The 24,522-nt window shown below is 42.7% G+C and overlaps 1 protein-coding gene across 2 annotated transcripts in view; it reads left to right on the forward strand.

Annotated features, from left to right (window-relative positions):
• PACSIN1 (protein kinase C and casein kinase substrate in neurons 1) overlaps positions 1-24,522 on the forward strand; it is a 62,263-nt gene that overhangs the window by 15,938 nt on the left and 21,803 nt on the right. The gene's annotated exons all lie outside the window — the stretch shown is intronic.

Below are 24,522 nucleotides of genomic sequence, written 5' to 3' on the forward strand. Positions count from 1 at the left end.
CACTTCACATGAATTCTGTAGCGATAGAATCTGTAATCTTGTATTCCAAAAGCAAAGTCAACCAAGTCTTAGGATACTTAAATCCACTGACTGGAGCTATGAACAGGCAAAACAGATCTTTCTACAAACCTGAAAAATTCCCCAGATTTGCAGAAAAATCTGAAATAAAAAATACATTTAAAAAACACCAATAAGACAAAAAAGCGCCTGCAGCTTTAACAAATAAATCCCCCCTCACTGGCTGTTGCTAGACAAGCACAGCATTTCAGGGCCTATTCTGCACACATAGGATAATGCACTTTCAATGTGCTTTGGCAGCTGGATTTTCCTGTGCAGAACAGGAAAATCTACTTCTAAGGTGCATTGAAATTGCATTGTCTATTGCAGGGGTAGTCAAACTGTGGCCCTCCAGATGTCCATGGACTACAATTCCCAGGAGCCCCCTGCCAGCATTCGCATTGTAGTCCATGGACATCTGGAGGGCCGCAGTTTGACTACCCCTGGTCTATTGTATGCAGAATAAACCCAGGATGACTTTTCAGTGATTAAAAGGTGTGTGTGGGGGAAACAGAGTCATTTCCAGGCTTTCCTGGCATTTGAAGGAGGACTCATTGGGGCTGGGCTTGGCTAGAGTTGCTAGCTCCAGGTTGGGAAATTCCTGAAGATTCTGGGGTGGAGTCAGAAGAGGGCAGAATTTGGGCAGGGCAGAGGCCTCAACCAAATATAATGTCATAGAATCCACTCTCCAAAGCAGCCATTTTCTCCAGGGGGGCAGATCTCTGTTGTCTGGAGATTAGTTGTAATTCCAGGAGATCTTCAGGTCCCACTGAGAGGTTAGCAGCCCTAGACCTGGCAGCAACCACTGGGTGACTTAATACCACCCAATTTGCATGACTCAACTAAGCCTGGTTGCTTGCTACTGTTCACCCACCACCACCCTATGAAAGCCAGAGTAGTAGAGGTCAGAGAACTTAAGAGTATGTCTGGGAGACCCACGTTTGAATCCATATCTTGTTGGGAAAATTCCATGAGTGATTTTAAGGTAGCCCTTCAAATGAATTGGCCTACCTCACAGGATAATTGAAGTATAAATAATAATATATCTGAAGGTGGGAACGGATGAGGTTGATGAATGCCTGAAAAGGAGATAATGAGGCAGGGAATGGGGAGAGGATATGGTGGTTGCCAGAAGGAGAGAAAGATGAAATAGTGCAAGGAGAGGGATATAGAGGAAAGTGAGGGGTCAACCCACAAGTCTCTGAGGTACCATGTAAGTGGGCCTGACCTAGTGACCAGCGCTACACAACTATTACCTGACCCTTTCAACTAGAGAGGCCAGGAATTGAACCTAGGGCTGTCTGCATGTCAAGCAGATGATCTGCCAGTAACTGCTTTGTTTTCCCTACACAGAGGGAACCATATGAAACTGACATCTTTGTTAATGACATTGGTTGGATTGTAGACTAATAACATTTATCTTAAACATATATTCTAAGGACATATTTACACTGCATATATCATTTTATATAACTTTGACTGTCATGGGTTCCCAGAAAGAATCTCAGAGAGTATAATCTTGTGAGGATACCAAATAGTTTAGAGAACTCAAGTGCAGTTATCTTTATTTTCCTCCTCATGTGACTCCTTAGAGTTTCCTGAGGAGAGGGAATGGGTCTTAAATCAGATTAAGTCTGTGGTGTAATATACCCAAAGACAAGGAAAGTGTGTTTTGCATGGAAATTAGTGCTAATTAAACAGTGTAGTCCTGTGTGGAATCACTGCAGTCTAAATCCATTGGCATCAGTTGGCATAACTGTGTAGGGCTGCACAGCAAATGTGAAATTTTGACTTCGGTGCAGTTCAGTCCAAACTCCTGTCATGTTTACTGGACTGCGCAGGTGGTAGAGCTGCTCTTTCTGGTCCTGCTCCTATTCTTTCCATGGCTAAGGGGAAGCCTCTGCCTTCAGGGCATCAGTCTGTCCGTACATCAGTTCTGATTGGATCAGCCCTCCCAGGATATGGGATGTGTGTAGCCTACCCTATATTTAACCAAAGCCCCAGGTGTCATTTCGTTAATGGCAGATGGGCGTGCACTTGATTAAACACTTCTGATCCATAATGGGTGGGAAGAGGCAGGGGGTCAGTAGGAAGCAGATCACGGCATCATTCTGGCACAGCTGCCTTATTCTCTCATGCTTTCTCCAGTGCAGGGAGAATCAGTGATGAGAGCACAGGGGCTTGTCTCTTCCTTGTAGACTTATTTGCAGGCACTCAAAGGAGAATCCCGAGGGACAACTCTAGCATCAGAAAATGACTGTCAAAGGCTGTGAGCTATTCCAAAACATTTGATGAACAAGAAAGACTATGGTTGTGTCTACCTATACTTAGGTATGACCATCTACCAAAGCTTTAATGTAGGCTCATGGGCCTCGCACAGAGATAATCCTATGCCTGATTATTCCTTGTAATTCTAGCACCACTTAGTTATACACAGAATGATGATATTGCAAAGCCTGGAACACCAGACACTATTTTCAGTACATGACAGAAGTTGGGCTAATTAAAGCCTCTGTCAAACTGGCACTTCTCTACCTTCCCCAGAGTCTTCTTACTTAATGAACTGAATATATACAGATGTATTGTTCTTGAAGATAGAAGAACCCACCCACTCATTAAAAAAACGAGTGTTACCATCAGCAGATACACTGCACTGAGACCTATTTTCCTTCTATATTCATACCTGCCCATGGTCCACAGATCTTGTTTTATAAGAAAGGAGTATTCATAGAAGATTTTTCAAATAATGCTCCTCATAACATTCTGTGCAGCATCACACACAACAGTGCCCTTTTCCTTAAGTATAGATTCATGTGTTGGGAAAGACTTTGGGCTGTCGCTTCAAGATGAAAGTCAGAGTGTTTCTCTCACATAACTACTCACATCAAGCTTGCTTCTTCATATGACAAGTAATTCTGCTGCTAATTTTTGTTTGTACCAATTATATGTGTACTGGAGGGACAAGCAAAGATAGGATTCCTGACTAGGAGAGGATGCAAACTATTGTGTAAGTGTAAAACTTGTTGATTATTTTTTCTGACACACATGAGATACACTCTCAGCACAGAATTATATAATAGCGAAGAGTGATGACCCTAGGCATATGTCATAGAAGGTGGTCTCCAAAAAGGATAAAATTTACATATATTGGTTGGAGCCACTGACCACTGAGGAAGACCCAGTAGGGTCGAAACGCGTTTGGTTTTTGTGCTGTTAGTTCTGTATATGTATAGTTTTTATGAAGTTTTTATTCTGTTTTTAATTGTGCACTATAATAAATATTTTTTTACATTATTGTATTGTACAGCTCAACTTGTTAAGTTCCTACCTGTTATGGTTGGGTTGTGTTCCTTTTTTGGATTTGGTTGTGTATTGTGTAAGTGTCACCTCGCAATGTTGGAGGCTACAGGACACAGGTGGGAAAAGAGTCATTCTTCTTTGTGTAGAAATTCTTTGGAATGGGAATTTATTTATTTATTTGGATTTTTATACCACCCTTCCATACAGCTCTGGGAGAATACCTCCTTTGGGATACTTTGCATCCACCAACCAGTTATCAATTGATTGAAGTAGTTTTTATTGTCCTACAAGACCCTGTTGTGGTTGTAGTTCCTGCATGCTGCTGCCAGATAGTAGTCCTTATCAGCTTGAATGCTTAGAGCACTACTGGAGTAGTCAAGAAGCACTGGATACTTAATCTCTGATTATAGTAACCTTTCCCAAGGGCAAATTATTTTGATGGATGTTATTAACCTGTCTGCTAGGTTGTTGAAGGAGACTACAGTAACAGCAAGGTATCCAACTTGCTTGGGGATGAGACAAGAGCCCATATGAAATATGTATTTCTTGAATGATTTATATATGGTATCATTTGTAAAAGACTGGCCAAACTGTAACCTTGTAATCAAGCTTTCTCTCACGTTTCCTGTTCTAGTTCCCAGTTGACTCTGTTTTTGTTTCCTTATCCAAGTTAATGGAAAGGTAAAACTGACAGAATCTGGCAACTTCTGATATAGTCATTCCAAGGGGAAAATTTTGAGTAACGTTTTATTTCTTGAGTGGGAGAGCATTGCTGAGAGAAAGGTAGCCTAGCATCGTTTCCCTTCCCTGTTTAAAGGATTGGGGCTTATCCTTTCATGTACTTTAGAGTCTTACACAGTGTGATTAATCAACATAATATTATTTAAGCACAAACTCAGTAATTTAGGTGTTGCCCCAGGTATTGCCTGAAGCAGTACAGAACTATGCAAAAGAAGTCTGATTAGGGGTTCCATGACAATATGTGTATCTTGAACGACGACAGCTCTATAATACTGGGTACAACTCTCTGAAAAGTTGTTAAGCCCTTAGCCAGCCCTTAACCAGCCCTTAGCTTGTCTCTTGTTGGCTCAACTGAACAAGTGAATAGCCTTAATTGAAAATTATTAAAGTAATGTTGAGCAACAAGTAGGTGTTAATTTCAACCTATGAACCATGTGTTCTGGCCCACTTTCCCCCAATAGCTCTCAGGCACATGAACACATGAAGTTTTCATACAGAATCAGGTCACTGGTCAATCAAGGTCAGTACTGTTTACTCAGACTGGCAGCAGCTCTCCAATGTCCTTTCAATCAGAAATGCTGAAGATTGAACCTGGAATCTTTTGTATGCAAAAAAAACAGATGTTCTGCCACTGAATGAGAGCCCCTTCCCAAAACTCTGAAAAACTGATGGGAGAACCTCATGGATGAATAATCTCAGGGCACTGTGGGCTGAAGAGAGAATTAAGCCAAATTGTCCCCACTTTCCTTTCCCTCTAATTTTTTTCTACTAACACAGGATGCTTCACTGGCAGAAGAGGCAGGTGGTTGCAGTTCCTCCTGCTCACATCTGCCCTGCTCATGGCATTTTGTCCATAAATCTCTCCCAACTACCAGAATTGCTTTTAAGAGTCAGGCTGCAAGGGGAAGACAGGAAAGATCCGTCTCTGCAAACACATTCTGCTTGTGGTTCAAAGGGTCCAACTCACCATCTGTAGTGTTTGATTGGGTACTTGATCTATGATGACAGTTTTCAAAAATGGAAAACACTTATGTTGTGCTTTTTGAGAGGTGAACAAGTATCTTTGGGCTCATGTTTGGTATAAGCTGTTGAGGCTATGTACAGGCATTAATGTAAAGTGTGGATTTTTTAATGCTCAAGCGCGGCACTTTGAATTTGCAGTTTTCATTTAAAAATAAACTGTAACACATTTTATTGTGGAGCTATCAAGGGGAAAACATATTCCCTCAATTAAAGGGGCTAGAGAATTTTTTTTCCGAATGAAAGTTGTGAATTCAGAGAATCTATTACACATATTCTTATAGCAATCTAATGATATTTACTTGTCTTTAAAAAATTTTGGAAAATCCCAGCTGGTGCAAGGTAGGGGTGGCCTTCTTCTGCATAGTTTACCATTCCAATTCATGTGCACAGTGGCATACCAAGGGCGGGTGGGGGAGTGCAGTCTGATCCTGGCACAGCTTTAGGAAGGTCCTTGAAGGGGGCCGGTAAAGCCATCATCATGCTGTGTCCAGCAAACATCTTTCCTTTTATTTTTAAAATGCAGTTCTGACTCCAGCCACCAGGGATGCAGGGAGGTTTGAGCATAGCAAAATGCAAAAAGCTTGACCTCCCTTTCTATAAGACTGAAGCAGACTTGTTTAACAGATCATGCTGAAAGCTACTACAGTAATTGTTCATGTGCAGGTAATTTTCTCCAGTATTCTAGCATTTCTCAATTTCCTCTCTTACTTGCAGATCTTGCAAAACAGTAGTTAGGGTGTTGCAGCAAGAGAAAACAACCTTTCCCTTTCTTAATTAATCTTCCTCATTTCAACTCATTTTTGTCTTCCTTCACCTAATTTTTCTGTATCCCCCTCTTTATTTTTACTTCTTTGTTTCAAGATGTCCTCATCCACAACCTGTTTGGTAAGAGAATGTATTTAAGATTAATATCGTAGCAAACCTTTGATATTATTATCAAAGAGAGCCAGTTTGGTGTAGTGGTTAGGAGTGCGGTCTTCTAATCTGGCATGCCGGGTTCAATTCTGCACTCTCCCACATGCAACCAGCTGGGTGACCTTGGGCTCGCCACAGCACTGATAAAACTGTTCTGACCGGGCAGTGATATCAGGGCTCCTCTCAGCCTCACCCACCCCACAGGGTGTCTGTTGTGGGGAGAGGAATGGGAAGGCGACTGTAAGCCGCTTTGAGCCTACTTCGGGTAGGGAAAAGCGGCATATAAAAACCAACTCTTCTTCTTCTTATGTACAGAAGGCACTGGGTTTGCTGGGCATTGTACATTGCACTGGTTCTGCTGGGCTTACTTACCACCCCTTACTTGGCCTGTGATTCTGTCCTTGGCATCAGCTGGCATTGCCAGAATGGCATTGGGTTTTGCTGGTCACTCTATGATTGCACTGGCAATGCTGGGTACTCTGTACATTGCACTGGTTCTGCTGGTCTTGCAAAATGCCCCCCCCCCTTTCAGTTTTTATTGGAGAGATTGTTTGCTTTGACTTTTAGTTCTTTGGAACAATGGATGATTGGGGGTCCTTCTTTGGGGACAGTATTCAGTTTGGTTAAACTTATGGTTGTATTTGTGATGTTTTAGCTAGTTAGTAAATGGAGATTTGTAGATATTTGAGATCAGCTTTTTGGCTTTAAAATAGAAAATAGAAGCCATACCAAGTGCCTACCGAGCGCCTTGTGGCAGGCCCCTGACACCATCGAGCAACCTATTGCTGCCGCTGGCAGGTGGGGTGAGTGCCCTGCATCCAGCTGCCCTGGTATGTGGCAGGTGAGGCAGGAGGCATGCTGTCAACCGTGCCAATGGCTGCGCAGCCAGTTGATGTGTGGCAGCTGCTGGAGGCTGCATTGATTGGCAGTCAGGGCAGGGCAGGAGTGCCCACCTCGGCTGCTAGGCAGGCTCTGGGTGTGAGGCTGCCAGAGTGTCTCGCGGCCGGCTTCTGGAGGTGGGTGCTCCAGGGGCCAGTAATCTGGTCTCAGCATGTCCAGATTGGCCTGTGCAGGCGGAAGCACAGTCCAGACACTGGATGTGGTCCCAGACAGCACACCGCCTACAGGGACAGTTCACACATATTAAGGAGCAAAATGGTAAGTTTAAGAGATAAATTAAAATACAGAGGACATTAGGCCTTTTTGAGGGCTTGTTAAGAGTACAGTGAGTTAAGAAACCAAGGTCCCTGTTGAGTCCTGGGGAGTCCATTGTTCTGAGTGTTGTAATAACTTGCATTTCAGCAGTTTCCCTTTCCATTCTATTCTTAAAGTTCCTTTGTAATAAAACGTGCACATGAAAGCTCATACCTTGCATAAAACTTTGTTGGTCTTAAAGGTGCCACTGGACCCTAAATTTGTTCTAGCCTGATTTTGTCGGATGCAGAGGCAGGCAATGGCAAACCATCACTAAATGCCTCTTGCCTTGAAAACCCTATAGGGTTGTCATAAGTCAGCTGTGACTAAAAAGGGGTGGTGGTGAAAAATTATCCACCCTGGGAGCCAAATAGGTTAGGTACGCCACTGCTTGGGCATATTCTTAATCACGGTAACCCGTGGAATCACTGTCTAAAATTAATATAACAGGCCGTATCTGTATTTCAGGAACTGGTAAATATGTTAGTTATCTTAGTTATCTTAGTTATCTGCAGTCCATTAGTGTATGTATGCCACACATGTCTGATACACAGCAGTCTGCTTGCTTTGTACAGGCTGCAAACAATTGCCTTGGCTTCTCTGCAAAGGAGTCCAACAACTCTCCTCAGGCAATATCTCTTGCCATGCTACAATTTGACAGCGCCTGGGTCATGTTCCCCTCAAGGATCAACTGATGAACACCACAGCCTGCAACATCTCATCAGCTTCAGAAACACAGGCCATCAATTCAAATAAAATCAGCTCTGTTTGTGCCTCCTGCCGTGAATAAATAGTCTCTTGGTTTCCAATCTCTCTAAACTAAAGAACCAGTGAAGAATCTCTTCAACTCTGGATTTCTGTCTTAAGAAGCATTGCTGTGTGCTCAAGTCTTCAGTCAAGGATAAAAGTCTCTGCTGTACTACTGAAGCAATGTGATTTTTGATGACTCATTTACCTTTTTTGTTTGTTTATTTCCACTCCCTCCCATCTCTCCTCCTTCCAAATCTCTCTTGCAAGAAGGCTTGCAATGCAAACCTAAAAAGAGTTATATTCTCCTTAGCCTATTGGCCTCAATAAACTAACTGTGCTCAGGACTGCACTGTTCTTTATCTGATGAAAATATTCACTGTTCCATATATTTTGAGCTCATCTGCCTTTCTTCAAAGGAATTTAAGAAACTAACTCTACATATTTTTAAAGGCCATAATAATAGTCACAAAAACCCTGCCTCCTGAACAACAGTAAAAAACCTTGAAATTATTAAGAAAGCAATATAAAAACAGAGAAATCATCAGGGTTGCATATCACTACAGCAAAGGAACAATCTCCAATAAATTAATAGGTAGTGCTGGCTTAAGTCCCAAATCCCAGCATGTTACTGGTGAAATTAGTTAACATCTTCTGCTCTTTCAGCAGATAAAAGAGGTTGCCATAATGACCCATTTTTAGGGAGCAAAGCGTATAGCAGCTGCATGCAAGCGCCTAGCAACATCTACACCCACCAATCACAGACTCATAAGCCAGTGACACCCTTGTGTTGGCCATGCATAGAAGCAGCCAATGAATATGGGGATGTCAGCATATCTCCCTGATGTGACCCTGCCACCATGCAATTGGAAGAGAAAAGACAAAGGAAAATACGCCACCCTTCACTACATGGAGGCCTATGATATGCCTGTTTCTGCCTGTTATTCAACCTGGCAATCTTTGTTCTGGATCTCTGTTTTTTCCATCCACAGTTGACTTGTGGCAACTCAATGGGGTTTTCAAGGCAAGAAAAGTTTGGAGGTGGTTTGCCATTGTCTTCTTCTGCGTGATAACTCTGATCTTCCTTTTGTGGTCTCTCATCCATATACTAACCAAGGCTGAACCTGCTTAACTTCTGAGATCAGGCTAGCCTGGGCTACCCAAGTCAGGACTGTTTTATTACACACCAGCAATGATCAAGAGAGCTGTGAACCTGAAGGGGCTTGTCCTTCCTCCTTGCTGGAGTCTGATTGTGTAAACAGTCAAGGACCCTCTCAGCCCACTCGGGGCAGGTTCTGTGCTGAAGGTAGCAGGTAGTCATAACAAGCAGAAGGCTGGTGTAAATCCTAGTCTGTTGTTGTTGTTGTTGTTAGGTGCGAAGTTGTGTCCGACCCATCACGACCCCATGGACAATGATCCTCCAGGCCTTCCTGTCCTCTACCATTCCCCGGAGTCCATTTAAATTTGCACCTACTGCTTCAGTTACTCCATCCAGCCACCTCATTCTCTGTCGTCCCCTTCTTCTTTTGCCCTCGATCGCTCTCAGCATTAGGCTCTTCTCCAGGGAGTCCTTCCTTCTCATGAGGTGGCCAAAGTATTTGAGTTTCATCTTCATGATCCGGCCTTCTAAGGAGCAGTCAGGGCTGATCTCCTCTAGGACTGACCGGTTTGTTCGCCTTGCAGTCCAAGGGACTCGCAAGAGTCGTCTCCAGCACCAGAGTTCAATTATTTGACGCTCAGCTTTCCTTATAATCCAACTTTCACAGCCATACATTGCAACTGGGAATATCATAGCCTTGACTAAATGCAGTTTTGTTGGCAGGGTGAAGTCTCTGCTTTTTAGGATACTGTCTAGATTTGCCATAGCTTTCCTCCCCAGGAGCAAGCGTCTTTTAATTTATTTGCTGCAGTCCCCATCTGCAGTGATCTTGGAACCCAGGAAAATAAAATCTGTCACTATCTCCATTTCTTCCCCATCTATTTGCCAGGAACTGAGAGGGCCGGATGCCATGATCTTCTTTTTCTTGATGTTGAGTTTCAAGCCAACTTTTGCACTCTCCTCCTTCACCCGCATCAACAGGCTCTTTAGTTCCTCTTCACTTTCTGTCATTAGAGTGGTATCATCTGCATATCTGAGGTTGTTGATATTTCTCCCTGCAATCTTGATCCCAACTGGTGACTCCTCTAATCCCGCATTTCTCATGATGTGCTCCGCATACAAGTTAAATAGGCAAGGTGACAGTATACAGCCTTGCCGAACTTCTTTCTCAATTTTGAACCAATCAGTGATTCCATGTTCAGTTCTCACAGTTGCTTCTTGACCTGCATATAAGTTTCTCAAGAGACAAATAAGATGCTCTGGTATTCCCATCTCTTTAAGAACTTGCCACAATTTGTTGTGCTCCACACAATCAAAGGCAGAAGTAGATATTCTTCTGGAACTCCCTAGCTTTCTCCATGATCCAGCGTATGTTGGCAATTTGATCTCTAGTTCCTCTGCCTCTTCGAAATCCTGCCTGTACTTCTGGAAGTTCTCGGTCCACATATTGCTGGAGCCTAGCTTGTAGGAATTTGAGCATAACTTTGGTAGTCTACTAAATCCTAGTCTACTAAACCCTATTAGTACAAGCACTGTAATCAATAGGTTTTGACAGATGTAACTTGGCTGAGTATTGCACTGTTGTTCACAGATCTCCCAGTGTCACACAAATTGACTCTCAATTTTTTAACAATATGTATGGAAGGCTGCCAAAAAATGTCCTGGCCATTTAATAAAAGTTTCATAAATTTTTATTTATCAGATGAAGTTATTTACCTCCATACCATGAGAATCATTGCCTGTCCATTTAAAATGTCAGTAGTATAATTAGTACATATCAGATGTGGCTGCAAGGGAGGTATCCAACTTGGTATTACCATATGACTTTAAAAACACAACATCCTGAAAATCCTTTCCCAAATGAGTTAAGTAACCTCACAGCTTGTGAGCTATTAGTGACAGAAGGGCTAGTTCTTCACTTAACTGTTTTAGATGACAAAGTCTGCAATCTGGTGACCAATCAAGTTTTTGGTTCCCAAATGAAATTATTATTCTGTTTCCTATTTTTTTCTCAGAATTCAAAAGAAACAGTTATTTGATGTCATGATAATATTGCAACCGGTGCTTCTCTGTCTTTCTTTGCTCATTTACAGTACCCCACCACTACAACTACTTGAGGCTGAAAAGAAATAGCACAAATCCTGGGTTCACCCTATTGTTATAATTTAGTGGCATACCTCTTTTCACTGTTGTTAAGTTGAAGTGGAGTGGCTTTAAAGGATTTTACATTGTGACTAATGCAAGTGCCAAAAGAGTTCCATATAAAATTAATAACCTTTCCTCCTAGTTTTGAAAAAAATAAGGAGTAGATGAGGACCAAGCAGAAGAACAATGAAAAATTATTTACTTTTGTGTCCTGTTTGCTCAACATCTTAACAGCAACCATAACAAGAAGAATCTTAGCTCAAGCTTTGGCATGTAGACAGAACAGCCAAATATTGGAGTTTCTCTACCTAGAAAAATAAATGTAGTATGTCCCAGCATCTTAAGCAGATCTCTGTCCAAGAGGGCTTACTATGCTTGTATATAGAGGTCCATGATGAAAAGGTTCTTGTCTGGTCTCAATACCAACTGCTACAAATTATTCATATTTGACCATATGGCATTTATTTTTGGATACACATATATGTTGGGAAGTCAGCATGGTAAACTTGCAGGTTTTGAGTCAACCAACTCCTAAAAAGATATGGGTTTTGCATGTCACGTTGCCATCATTTTCAGGCTGTCTACTGGATCACTGAACAGTAGTCCAGGAAAAAATGAGGTCTAAAGCAGCAGATGGGCATGACTCTGCCCCATTGTTTCAGTTCAGTGATATCACTCCTCGGTCAGAACAGTTTTATCAGTACTGTGGCAAGCCCAAGGTCACCCAGCTGGCTGCATGTGGGGGAGTGCAGAATTGAACCTGGCATGCCAGATTAGAAGTCCGCACTCCTAAACACTACACCAAACAGGGTATTAAGAAAGTACCCTGAACCCTGTTCCTGCTGCAGGAAAAAATTGGGCTGGGAAGGCAGGTTTCTGAAAGAGAAAATTATCAGACAGATTATGGATTTTAAGATAATCAGCTATTTCATTATTAGCCCATATGTTCATGATCAGTGAATATGTCTGAGCTTTAGCGCATTCTTGCCTACTAGCATACCACCTCCTCTTTCACTCCCATGGAAACTGTCTGCTAGCAGACCCAAGAAACTAGCCATTCACATGTTAATAATTGCCATGGATATCATAGATCATGTGTACTCATTTATTTGCATGGTAGTTCCACTGTACTGTATGGAAATGAAGGACATTCCATCTTTGTTTCATACAGTGTTGGTGCTTACAAGTGCAGGCATATGTGCAGTGTTAAGCGAGGCAAACCAGAGTATTTTGCCTACTTATGAATCCACATTGCTGGGAAAGATAGAGAATGAGGTAAATCATTTTGGGTTCTCACTGAACAGAAAGGGAGGATATAAACGGAATTTAAAGAATAAATAATAATAATTCTGTTTTGGTTTTATGCACAAATAAATATTAAAACAATTACATAAGACATATCAACAATCAAGCGGTGAGGAGATAGTTGTCAGATGTAATTTTTGTCATATTTTTCCTACTTAAAAAGCATCTTTCCCAAGCCTTCAGTATGTTAAGTACAGAGGAAGATTGTTCCCATGTGAATAATCAGAAGGACATGGGTTGCAGTATTCTGATCTATAATTAGAAATACCATTAATACTAATTTTAAAAAAAATTGGTTTCTTCTGCCACAGACCAACAAACTATTCTTCTGGCATTTATTCCAATAGCACATTGTATGTATATGTCTTGGCTGATTTATTGCAGTTTAATTGTAATTGTTGAATGGTTTCTAAATTGTTTTAATTAGCATTGTTGTACATTGCTTTGTGTATTTCTTTTTGGTTTTGTTTAGCTTTCCCTTACTCTTATTAATCTGCCTCCTGTACGGTAGCCACGTACCCAGTGGGGGTAGGAGATCTCCCACCCATGGTGAGTTTTGCCCACCAGCATTTCAGCAGCTGGCAGGAGGAAGAAAAAATATTTTAAAATTGCTTTCACTGAAAGCGCACTCTCACTCTGTCTCTTACCTCTGTGATCCCCACCCTACCCAGTCTCCAGCTTATTCCCAAACTACATTCGACAACAATTTATATCCTCACCATTTGTTTGTTGATATTTCTTATATCATTGTATTAATATTTATTTGAATTTTAAACACTTATCTTTTTTTGTAAGTTTTAATGCTCACCAATCCGAGGGCCCTGAGGTGGGTAGAAAGGTGGCATATAAATGTTATATGCAAAACAAAAAGGAAACAAAAACCCAACCTGATAAATGAGTCAGGAACCCGAAGGCAGAACAAAGAATATTAAAATTATAATACAAATATTTGTTATTTAGTGCACATTAAGAAGATTAAAAGCAAGTTTAAAGTATAAACATCAGAAATTGCAATATTATGACCTTAATGGTTGCACATGGTATGACCATAGACCAAACGTGTTTTGACCATCAGTGGTCAAATAAATTATAATATAAGCACACATATACTAATAATATTTACAGTATAAGACGTGGTTGGTCATATATTATTGGGAGTTCCATATATTGTGATTCTGAATTAAGAGCCACTCATTTTGTAACAGGACGTTGCTGTAGTAGTAGACTCGAAGGATGCTGTCTTCAGATAAAATGGGCTACTGGTGCATAAGGGACAAGCTGTTCACATGAGAGACAGACATGAAGTGATTTGCTGGGCAAAATTAAGGTTACTACCGGGCATGATGTGGAGGGGGGGGGGGGAGAAGGAAACACGGCAGTTTAAGAAGCACAAAGAAGCTGGAGGCCTTTTTGTCCTTCAGCTACCATTCTCCTTGCTTTCTACCTCTCTGCTGACAATGACAAAGCCACATTTTCAGGGGTTGAAATGCTGCCTATCCCAGGCAAGCTGTTTGCTGTCTCAGCAACTGTTTATTGATTAGTGGACTCCTTTGGGCACTACCTTGCCAGAAGCAGTCTAGCTGCTGGATAAGGTGTGCTAAAATGCAGCAAATTCACACTTTTTTTTTTTTTACAATCTGTGCAACACACACACACAATCCACCTTGGAAATGTTGCAAGTCATCTTGAGCTTAAGAATGCAATCAGAGCCTACCTCACCCTACAATACTAGCAGATGTGGCTTAATTTATACAAATTATAAAAACTATTGAGAGCTATGGCTTCTGTATACAAGTACTTGTTCATTTCCACTCCTATGAGTAAGTTTGCTTACAGCTAAATGCTGAAACACAGTAAGAATGATACCGCTGTTGTGAGATAGCTAGACAATAAATCATCAACCTTCTATCTCTGCCATTTAGTTCCAAAAATGTTGGCTGGTTGTTGCTTGGAAAATGTTAACAACAAAACCATTACATCAATTCTAAGGGGCTTTCCGCACCGGGATCCTTGTAGCAAATTGTTTGCTGAACGAAAAATCGCCATTTAAAATAGTGCAATTCGTCATTATGCATACCTGACTTTGTAGTGGAATCCAGTTGCGTTTCTATCGTTTCCCACAAGCTTCCGGTCTCAGCAAAAATCGCTAGAAAGGAAGCGCTATTGCCGAGCTCGTCCCGCCCCTGGCCGTCAAGCAGCCAATGGGCAGCCGTTAGCATGCTCCCAAACAGCCCCTTTCCCTTTAAGAAAGGTTTTTTTTTTTTAAAAAAAACACCCATTGCAACGAATATGTGTTGATTCGTTGCAACGGAGAGACCCATCAGCTGGCAGGTGTGTTTGAGCTGTCGTTTCATCGTTGCCACGCTCCCCCCAAGTGAAAAAAAATAATCCCCCCCCCTCACGGGCCCGATTTTTGGCCGAAAACAGTGTAAAAAATAAAGGGAAAATACATCAGCAAACGGGCTTCTCTGTTGTTTGTGCTTAGTGACTAAACAGCTCTGGGGAGGGACTGAAGCCGGGGAAGCCTCTAAACAGGCTTGCTGGTGGGTTGAACTCTGCTCGCTCAGAGAAAAAAAAATGGCGATCGCTTCGCCGGAAGATCAGAGGAGAGAGCCAGGGGGAGGGACTTTGTAGAAACCACAACAATGGTAACGCACAGAACTTTCCCGCTAGTGTTGCAGATTGGTTGCAGGAGTGTAGCGCTTTCCGGAGGGTGAATCCACTTTTGGGGATTTCCCTGAAAGCGCTACAAGGAAGCGCTTTTTGCGGATCGGTTTCAGGTGTGTGGCAGATTGTCAACGACGTTGTGCATAATGGCAAATCAGTAGCGTTTTCAATTGGCAACCATTGTGCGATTTTGAAGGCGTGCGAAAAGCCCCTAAATACTGAAGCATTCGATTTTTTTAAAACCCAACCCAGACCACAGAAACCTAAACATTGTTCCTAGTTCTACTTTTAAGTAGGGGGTTGATACACATTACAGTTTCTTAAATTATTTTTTTTCTTTTACAAATTTAGCTTCCAGGATTCTGCAGAAGGGCATGGGGAGGGGGAAATGTTAACTTTCCCTCCTCTGACATTTTGCCTAATGGAAACAGACATTCTTGGAGAAACTTCACTGTACCAATGGAGATATTAATTTAGGGAAGGCACATGCATGGAACTGATAGACAGGTTCAAGGGTTAAAGTGACCCACATGAGGACAGAACTTCTCCTCCCATTGTGTTTTGTGTTCTACTTTGGCAGCTCTAGATGGAGGCCAACTTCAGCACACACCATTTCTAGGTAGTCCCTGCTATGAGGTTGCGGCCTTCCACGTCCTTTATAGTGTCAGGCATATTCTTCATGGATATGGGCAATGTTGGCAGACCCTCCCTTGGAGGACATCTGCCAAGCAGTAATGTGGTTGTCATGGGACACCTTTGTCAAGCACTGTTCTGTGGATGTGAATGTAAGAAGGAAGTCAGCAGTTGGCAGAGCCATGCCACACTCCTTGTTCCACTGAAACTCACCCCGCCTCCAGGGTAAGGAGCTCTGTAGTCTCCCAATGTGGGACTGCACAGAAGATTGAAGATTAAAACCATTGCACTCACCTGTAACTGTTATTCATCAAGGTGTCCTATGTGCAGGGACACATTCCCTTCCGATCCTCCTGTGAGTTCATAGGATGAGTTACATTCATGACACTCATGGTGGCTCAGGAGGACTGAGGGGAAAAGGGGAGTTCCTCCCTGTGGAGCACTGACCGTTAGGTGGGAAAATGGCTTCTAAGGAGCTCCGCAGGGGAATAGTAGGTTTAAGAGAGCCTCTGGTGTCTGGCCTGTGCAGGTGCAGTCCCAATGTGTGCCAGCACAGTTACACGTAAGTGCAACACTGTTTTGTCTGGTCACCTCCCCCCTTCTCAGGGTTAGTAGCTACTGAAGTAAGGGAGCAGATTTTTAATTTAATTAGACATCAGACTCAGTCTTGAATCTCCACTCATCATTTAGTTGCAGACTGAAGTCCAAGAGAGTTTTCACAAGTTTGTTGTGCTGATTCAGTGCCTCCAACACCAGTTTTATGACACATGTTTCTGTGGTTTGTACCCAGCTTCTTAAAAAGTCTGGGGCAGCTGTTGTTTGCAAACCAGGACAGACATAAGAATATGAAGGCCTTTCCATGCTGCTTCTTTATCAGGTTGGCCTGTTCTTTCCTGTGCTGCTGTTGTAAAGGTCCAGAAAATGGTCAAGCCACAAGTTCAACTCTTCACATAGCAAAAGAGATGGAGATAGATATTATCTGATTACATTGAATGTTTATTTTACAAGATGCAAAATACATAGGACATTAAATAGTAACTAGCTTATTAAAAGATTCAAAAACAGTGACCAATAAAAAATTGTGTAATAAATGACTAATAATTTATGAAAGTAGGTAAAATAACTGCAAATACAAATTATCAGCACAAATGTTAATCGTGTTTAGGATAAGCAGAAAGAATAACAATTTATTGTCAAATATGTTAATTTTAGTGCTTCTTCAGAGTCAGTTTGGTGTAGTGGTTAAGAGGAACGGCCTCTAATTTGGAGAACCAGGTTGGATTCCCCACTTCTCTTCCACATGTAGCCAGCTGGGTAACCTTGGGCCTGTCCCAGTTCTCTCAGAATTCTCTCAGCCTCATGTACCTCATGGGTTTTCTGTTGCAGGGAGAGGAAGGGTGGGCAATTGTAAGCTGCTTTAAGCCTCCTTCAGGTAGTAAAAAGTAGGGTACAAAACGCGGCAGCGGCGGCGGCTTCTTCTTCTTCCTCGTCTTCGTCTTCATGTGTTTACTGAGAACCATGCTTTTCTCTCACACACATACATTCCCATGCCTAGCAGCTTCACTCACCCATATTGGTCTGACTGAAGAATCAGCTTTTCCTATTCAGATTGCTCAGCTGCTCCAGAGCCAGTCCTATGTAAGAAAACTGTCTCCCTAGGCTAGCTTATGTGTAATTTTGATGACTTGTGAGCACAGAAAGTGGGTAGGGGGTGTGCTTTCAGATGCTCATCAGAAGTTACTTCTCATTGATATTATTGCAGTGCCAATGGACAAACAACCATTTTCAGAGGTGTATTGGAAGGATGCCCAGGTCTGGTTGTTATTTACCTGTGTGGCATTATTTTCAGTGGGATGTGCATTAGGATGCATGTCTGAATCCACATTCAGTCCTAAGTAAAACTAAGCATGCTTAGGTTGTAGGGAGGTGGATTTGCCTGTCTTCCCCAGCATTCACTCCTCCCCCCTTCCCAATCCTTGCAAGTTTTCACAAAGAAGTATGAACATCACTTAAAGAGGAAGCACATTTTGCAGGAACAAAACATATGGAAGGAGGAGAGAAGGCGGAGCCATGGCACTTGGATAGCTCGAATACTTCGTGCTCCTGTTCCACTGAGGGTCAATCGCTGCTGTGATTGACAGAATCGGGTTTTGGGTACGCTAACCCACCCATAAATCTTCTCAGGAATTCCTTGTGAATCTCTGGGGCCTCTCTGTTCCGCAGGGAAATTAATCTCCCACTGGAACGTAAGCTCAGTGTGCACAGGGTCCAGCAAGCGCCGTCCGCCATCTTAAAATCTTTTTTCCTTTTCCTCCTTTTTCAACTCTGCAATCTACAAAGCTTATTTTAATCTACAAAACTAATTGGATACCTCCCAGCAAGACCTTCGACTCACCACAACTCCGGAGTGAAAACATCTGGCAGACATCAGATCGAGCCTACAAACAGTGAGTGGGGTTTCCCTCGGCACCCTCTTCCCTGGAATGAACTCTCGGCGTGGAGAGTTGCTCTCGCTAATCCAAACAAGCCAGAGTGACAGGAAGACTATTTATTACCACTGAGGGGGTGAAACTGCCAAATTCCAAGATATTGAGTCATTAATCAACGCAGAGATGCAAGTGCTTTCCTGCTTCTCCGTCTTTACTCTTCCCCCCGTTTTTGGCTCTGCTTGATGCCACCTCATTATGAGGCAGGCTAATTTTCTTTTTTAAGCAGAAGAAGGACTTAAATTAACTCAAACTAATAAGTAACAGCTCTTATTACATCTGTTTTTGTCTTCGAAGATAAGAGAGATTAGAGCCGTGAAATCTCGCGAGAACTAAGCCTTAGAGACATTCCTTTAATTCAAAACAGACTGTTGCTTTCGTTAGGACTCTGTAGGACCTCTACTGGTTATTTGCAAAATTGCAAATATATTTTGGAAACAACATATGCATAATTGATAAAGTCTAACAAAATTCCAAACCTGGAACATGTTTTCGTTTAAAAAATTTGCATATCTTCTAGAGAAACAAACACAAGACCTGAAAGAATCTATAAATGGCTCACTTAAAAATATGCTCATGGAGTTTAAAGGCATTAAGGAAGAAGTCTCTAACAGGAATGATGAACCAACAGTAGTGGCTGATGATAGCTCTAAACAAGGTGGAAAATTATCAGCAGAAGAGGAATCTGAAATTATGGAGATGGAAAAGGGGATGTCAGAGTTGTGCAGCTCAGATAAGGACACCCTACCTGAGAAGATATATAGCCACTCCAAAGCAACAATACACAAGAATCAATTAAAAGACATATGGATCTGCGGTGAAAGCAATCGATTGAAAGGAGCTTCATGGAAAAACATCTGCACTGATATTGGAGTCCAGGAGGTACAACTGCTTCAAGATTTATCGACGTATACTCCGAGGGAAAGACTACAACTGTACCTTCCCAGCCAAAGACAGAACATTAGTCAACGGGAGCCACAAGACGTAATAAGCCTCGAAATGAGACCCCCTTAAGAAGCTTGGGGAATGGAAATGTAACACAGTGGTTGAAATTCTTTTCCTCTTTTACCTCCTATATGTAGCCATATAGGCAATATAACTAGTTAAGAAGTTAAAAAAAAAAAAAAACATATGGAAGGAGTATGGAACCATGCTTCCTTTGGAGTTGCTAAATACAGTAACAGAGCATGAAAGACAGTCTGGCAATAAAGGGCAGCTGCCTCAATTCTCATCCATCCCTACCAGATGGCAATTTGAGGCAGGTGGTTAGTGGCCACTGCTGCTGAGCAGCAGCTGAGAAGCTGTGATGAACCTCTTCATGCAATGCAGATGATACCCAGTTAGATGTTCGCAGGAACCTGTGCCTGGTAGTAGAAACCACAGTAAATGGCAGAGGGGTGGATAACTGTTCCTCTTTGACAAGAAAGTGGAGGGGACGCAGCCAAATGATTAGGAGGTCTGTCATGGATTGGTGCATGTGTAATGTTCCTATTGCTTTCACTTTGCATTAATGTTGCTGTAGAAAGATTGTAGATCTGTGCTAATTGATAGGGCCCAATCCCTGCCCATATAGGTATGTCCATATGTCAGCATATTTATGGTTTGTTTCTATTTGTGTGCACACATGTTACGTAAAGTTCTGTGAGAGATAAAGCATGCATTGTGTGGCTGTGACTGATGCTTTATTCAGTGCATAAACATACACACATTCCATCTTACTATGCGTTTATACGCTGAGTGGAGTTTACGTCTGTGTGCAGGAACATGCATTGCCAAATGAGTCTCTCTCTGTGTGCATGCATGCAGTCGCGCACAGCTTGTCCCTGTGTCTTCCTGTGAGGAACAAAGTCTGGCATTTATTTATAAGGCAGCCTTGGATTGGTGGATTCCTGAGTTATATCACTAAATCCCTTGAAGGCACTATTAGTTCCACTGCAGTGAGCTCTGTAAGTCAGCCTCTGCAACTAGCTCAGAAACTCCAGTAACCATTTCAGCACAGAATCTAAAAAGCTGGAACCATGCGTTGGCCAGTTCTGCCAGACATGTATTCAGCCATCCATATATACACAGAGATCCTGTACCAAAGCTCCAGGAAAAGAAGTGTGGTACATTATTGGATGGTATTCCATGCTAGCTCAGAGCAGGCACTTCTTAAGATCTCTGCTGGGTGGGAGACGCTGTGTCTGTTTTCTGTTGCAGGAACATTAGCCCAGAAACTGATCTCCTTTTTACCTCCCAAGCCGCAGAAGACCTATGTTCCAAGCAGTGGCTGATTGCCAGGGCTCTGGAAGCTGCATGATCTGGGATTTAACTTCCAAGTGCTGCTTTTATCCAACACAGACCTCATTTGTTCTCCTTATAGGATCTTTGAATAATTCTGTCTTCTAAGTTGCTCATGCACAAATAGCTGGTATATGACTTAACACATTTTATAACAAAAAATATTATCAAGTTAGGGGTCAAGTCCATTGCATTCAGGAATACAACGGGTGTTAGATTAGGGGGGTGGGGTGGAAGAACTCTGCAGATGGACTCCCCCTCCCCCCAGGACCTGGAAAGGCTGTAGGCAGCTGTTATGGAACTCACTGGCAGGGGGGAGCTCTCACATGGCAGGGATCTGCAGCCTCTGAGCCTCAGAGGGAAGTGGAAGGAGGAAGGGGTGGTCAGGGGTGAGAAACGGAAGGCGATTAGCTAGCCGCTGGACAGACAGGCCAGCCAGTTGGAGGAGGAGGCACTCAGGGGCGGGACAGCTGCCCTGAGTGGGTGTTAAGTGCTGAGTGGCACTTAAGCCATGAGACATGCTCTTCCTCCAAGCACTTACCAGAAATATATGTGGCTCCTTTTGCCTTTAAAAAGAGACTCTTGTGCCCAGTTTACAGATGGAATAACTGAGACATCTGATGCAGCCTTCAGACCTGGCTGTGCATACATTTTCCAAATGTGAACTTTATTGTAGATTTAATAATCTGTGGGATCTGGAACATGTTATAATACTCCTTAGGCCCATCCATGAGCAGCACGCAGCTCAGAACATCAACTCAGCTTGTCCATCACACCTACAAGATTCATATTAATCCAAGTTCCACATCACCAGCTACACCAGGGCTCCTGCACTGTTAAAAGAAGAAGGAATTTGACAGCTAGCTGCTGCCATGTCCTAGTGCTGCAGGAGTGAGAAAAGTATGCATTCGCCACAATCACTTTTTCTGGGGCAACAACAGGGGCCTTGCCCTCTTGGCATCTGCATGGCATAGGGAAGCCAGTTTGGTGTAGTGGTTAGGAGTGCTGAGTTCAATTCTGCGCTCCCCCACATGCAGCCAGCTGGGTGACCTTGGGCTCGCCAGGGCACTGGTTAAACTGTTCTGACCAAGCAGTGATATCAGGGCTCTCTCAGCCTCACCCATCTCACAGGGTGTCTGTTGTGGGGAGAGGAAAGGGAAAGGTGACTGTAAGCTGCTTTGAGCATAGAGAAAAGCAGCATATAAGAACCAACTTTTCTTCTTCTCCCTTCTCTACTTCCTCATCATCCCCACTTCTGCTATTCATCCTGAGAGGAGGTGTCTTCTCCTCCAAATGATGCTGATAGACTGAACATTTTGGCCTTCTCACATGACCCATGGGAGTTGTCATTATTTTATAGATCAATGTGATTTGGTTAAAATATCTAGAGGAAAATATTATTTCCCTTACTTCCAAGGAGTTGGCTATCCTTTAGGATGAGAAGAGATGCATACCTAAATAAATCTTAGTCAGGGGTATGATGAACCTGATGCTAAGCATAGAATCTCCAAGTTTTGCTACTAGTGGTTTATTCCAAACAAACAGCAGGCATGATGAACCCCTCAAAGAGAACAGAGCTTTTAAGTTTGATCTTTAATAGAACAGCCAAGAAAAGATGTATTTTAGGATTATTAGAATGTGGGAGGTGGGATAAATCTGCCGGATCGCTATTCTTTTTGTGTGGTCAGAAGAAGGTGCTTCTCATTTCCATTTGAATTAAATTTGTCTCTGGATTAACTATAGATGGAGTCTGGAGACGGTAAACCAGGCAGCAAAGGGAAGGCTATGGAGCCTGGAGTTCCCCTGTAATGATCAGTTCTGCTGAAGAGATTGCCTGCTTTGGAGGGGGAGCTTCATGGCCGCTTAAATTTCCCCTTCCCCAAGCCCCAGGCTTCATCCCAAAAATCTCCAGGGATTTCCCATCCTGGAGTTGACAACCCTAAAGAAATCAAATACATCGTAGCCACAATAGAATGGAGGACATGCTTTGATTTCCAGAGGGGGCAATGGAATTGTTACCTATGTGCATTGCCCACTCACTTCATTCCTTCCCCCAGCCATGATTTCCAGATCTGGCTTACATGGTTTGCTTGGGGTGGGGGGTAGGGTGGAGACTTAGCACTGCCAGGCTACTGCTTATATGACCTTACATGGTAGTGGCAGCCTGAAACATGTGAGCCTGACCAGGATGTGATTGGCTTCTATGACAGCCACCTCAAATGGCTTCTTTTATCTAGCCTGCTACCTTTCCTGTAGAGATTACAGCTGCATAGAGTTTCAAAATAACTAAAGGCTCTTTGCTTACCCTGGTCACCTTCTCAGGATTATTATAAACTGCATTGTGGGAAGGAGGGAAGAGTATATGAATAACAGTGATTCCCCTGAGTAGAGGGGAAAGGAGCTTCCTTCCCTACACGTGCTGCATGGGGCAACACCCCTAGAAGCTTGGAACATATCCTGTTACATGCTCTTCTTGTCTACAGCTCTAAAGACTTTAGAGCCCAGATAATGCAAGGCAGCTTCTTCCACCCTGTAGGCCTGGTTTTGTCACCCTAGGATTTGAAGGAAATGTGCCTTGAATGATGGCAGGGACTGCAGGAGTCCTAGCACTTCAAACTGTTATTGTACCTGAGAGCCAGTGTGGTGTGGTGGTTAGTACCAAAAGGGTTAGGGATGAAAACAATTATATAAAAATAGAAACATTTTATTGGAGCTACTAGGGCCCTATCTGTCCTCGGAACACCTTGCCACAGTGATCCATGCAACGGTCACTTCCAGGTTAGACTTCTGAAACTTGTGCTATGTGGGCCTACCCTTGTCCTTGACCTGGAGATTACAGCTGGTACAGAATGCAGCTGCATGGGTCCTCACTAAATCATCTTGGAGGACCCATGTCCAGCCATTGCTGAGTCATTACCGTTTACCCCCCAGCAAGCTGGGTACTCATTTTACCGACCTCGGAAGGATGGAAGGCTGAGTCAACCTTGAGCCGGCTGCTGGGATTGAACCCCCAGCCTCATGGGCAAAGCTTTCAGGCGGCTGCCTTACCACTCTGCGCCACAAGAGGCTCTTGATGGTGGTATATAAATCATAAATATATTTAAAACCATTTAAAATATCTTTTATCACACATGAAATATCTGGGTGAGTACACCAGTATTACTAAGTTGTTAGGACCATTACCTAATAGGTTTTGATATAACAGTTCTTCATCAGAGGTAAATAGACAGATGCACACATGTGAATATATATTTGTACAATATTATAGGGGGGTGAAAAAACATATTTGATCAGGTATAGCTAGTTCCAGTCCTGCAAGGTGTTGTTATTTAGCAAAATCCTCAGCCACCTTATATCTTAATTCTCCCCTGGATATTCGAGAGTCCTACTGCATGCTGATCTGATGAAATGTCCAAAATGAGAGGTGAGAGGTGCCTAGAGCATAGGAAAGATACTGCTGGTATGAGTGTAAGACAGACCCACTGGAGGCATGGAGGCTATCACCACCACCATATGGCAATCATGAATGTAAAACACATCTGGTTTACTCCAAGTATATATGAATAACCTGCATGTACACAAACGTGTGGCACTTCTCCAGTGCACTCGCTTTCCATGAGTAATGCTCCTCATATTTTGCCAACAGTTTTTTTTCAACACTTGCATCCAGAAAATCAGAACAACTCTTAGTTTTCCCTTTAAGCTTCAGGTATTGCTTTAACAGGACATGCTGCCATTTATCTTCTCTTCTGTCCAGAACTGTTGATAAGCAGAAGACCTTCTCAACTCAAATGCTTGTTTCAGGAAGAGATAATGCAAACTCATATGATCATCTTGTTATATCTGAATATAAATGTTGTTTTTTTTGGGGGGGGGGAGCAAAACTGGACAGCTGGTCATACATTACAAATGAAAAACAGATTGTTTTCC

This window comes from Paroedura picta, chromosome 4 (assembly GCF_049243985.1).
Source record: "Paroedura picta isolate Pp20150507F chromosome 4, Ppicta_v3.0, whole genome shotgun sequence".
NCBI lineage: Eukaryota > Metazoa > Chordata > Lepidosauria > Squamata > Gekkonidae > Paroedura > Paroedura picta.